This window comes from Octodon degus, unplaced genomic scaffold (genome assembly GCF_000260255.1).
Source record: "Octodon degus isolate 3935 unplaced genomic scaffold, OctDeg1.0 scaffold00145, whole genome shotgun sequence".
Lineage (NCBI taxonomy): Eukaryota > Metazoa > Chordata > Mammalia > Rodentia > Octodontidae > Octodon > Octodon degus.
This window is the reverse complement of record NW_004524721.1, coordinates 3,045,984-3,048,187: the sequence shown is the minus strand read 5'-3', so window position 1 is coordinate 3,048,187 and position 2,204 is coordinate 3,045,984. Positions and strand designations below refer to the sequence as shown.

The window sequence follows — 2,204 nt, the reverse complement described above, 5'->3', positions numbered from 1 at the left end:
AACAACAACAACAACAAAACACAAAACAAAACAGAAGACCAGAATGACCGACAATCCAAGCATGAACCTCCTATTACAGATTACTATCTGCAGTGCAGTTGCTTAGTTCACAGGTATCAGTATATATAGTTAGTAAGGGTGAGAATTTTCAATTAACTGCTAGATTCAAAAATCTTCTGGAGATTCTCAGGATCATTGCCTTGCCCATCTTGTACATATAACTGTATGGCTTGTCACTGTCATGTTTCCTAGCTCTTCTCCTTTTTAAATTTATTTTATTGAGAAACCATCAAGGAGAGAGTTTCAAAACCGATTAGTAGGACAGTTTCAATAATTAATACATTGCATATTGTTATCTTCATAGTGGTTATTCATAGTATAAGATGCAGACTCGATATCCTGTCCAAACACTATTAGTACAACTCTTCTCATTGATTTAAGAGAAAGTAGCTGTATATCTATCCTAACAATTTTGTATATACAGATACAAAATGCTCCTTCCTTTATATCACCCTTTTTTGTTTAGTTTTGGCAGAGATGGGTATTCCGTTGCCATTTAAATATTGTAGGTGTGTGAATTCAGCAAAATATTCCAATATAGTCCAGTAGTCCATAACAGTAGTGCATTATCCGTAGGACTGGCAATGTCAGAAGTTGTTGACTTGGGCCTTTTATAGCTCAGTCTATTAATATGGCTTTACTTTTTATACTTTGTTTTTATACTTTTCTGCTGGATGGTTAAGACCAAGATAAAGCAGGACATATATAACAAGAAATGTAACTTTTTGTCTGACAAGGTCAGTCAAATCCCCTCAGGATTTACCCTGAAACCCTGTACTGCAGTTTGTAGATCCTTTGTCAGTGTCAGCCATAGGGTAATAATACCATTAAGCTTCTTTTCTGGAATTGCAGACTTCTAGCAGGCGGGTGGGCGGGAGTTGTGGCGCCAGACGCAGAGTAAAGGAGCAATGAGTAGCCAGCTAGAGGCCACGGAGTCAACAACGACTGAGCTGGCCCAGCCGCTGCAGGGACACCCACCCCCACGGCAGCCACCTAGAGTACTCACGAGGACCATGATACCTCCACTGAGAATGCAGCCGAATCCAACCATGACCCCCGGTTTGAACCAATAGTTTCTCTTCCTGAGCAAGAAATTAAAGGTACAGGAAGATGAGGAGGAACTTTTTAAAATGCGAGCAAAGTTGTTCCAATTTGCTTCAGACAATGATAGTCCAGAACGGTAGGAACGAGGCACAGGTGATGTCAAGCTCCTGAAGCATAAGGATAAGGGGACCATCTGCCTCCTTATGAGGAGGGACAAGACCCTGAAAATTTGCGCCAACCATTATATCACGCCTGTGACGGAGCTAAAGTCAAATGCTGACAGTGACCGAGCCTGGGTCTGGAATACCAACGCTGACTTCGCCGATAAGTATCCCCAGCCAGAGCTGCTTGCCATCCACTTCCTAAGCGCTGAGAATGCACAAAAGTTTAAAACAAAGTTTGAAGAATGCAGAAAAGAAATTGAGGAGAAAGAAAAGAAAAGACTGGGCAAAAATAACAATGTGGAAAAAGTAGCAGAAAAACTACAAGCTCTCTCTGTAAAGGAGAGAAAGGACCCTGGAGAGGAAGATGAAGAGAAGTTGGAGAAGCAATGACTGCTTTTAACGTCTCTCCTTTCCTTTATTTTTATTTTCTTTTTAAAATTTTGCCCTCCTTTTTTGGTTTTAATTGCTTTGTTTCTACAAGGGACTTCATATAAAGAACTGAATTCCCACATTCAGGCCATTTTTTTTTGTTTTGTTTTTCTAAGTTTTTACCCTATTGAAGATGAGTTCAGAAAATCCATTCCCCAGTCATAAAAATGTACTGTGCTAACTTTCTTTTACATAGTGAAAACACTTATGTATAGTCATCAAAAATAATAAATAAAAATGCATTTGAGACCTGAAAAAATTCTGATTAAAAAGTCATAAGGACCATTGTTAAGTTACTGTTCTTGTTTTGAAAATCTGTAACATATGTATTTTATGTTACATTGTTTCTGTCTTTGTTTCTGGTATTTGTTTTTCCTTTTGTTTTTACTCTTTAAAATCAAATTAAATTAAAAAAAAACTACAAAAAACTCTAATCTTCTTCCTGTGAGGTAGAGTACCCCACCCACAGCTGGATTCAAAATACCTGGTCTCCAAAACTACAAGAAA

The 2,204-nt window shown here is 38.2% G+C and overlaps 1 pseudogene; it reads left to right on the top strand.

Annotated features, from left to right (window-relative positions):
- The window catches only part of LOC101560141, a 4,919-nt pseudogene extending 3,261 nt beyond the window's left edge, over positions 1-1,658 (top strand).
- The last annotated feature ends 546 nt before the right edge of the window (positions 1,659-2,204 follow it).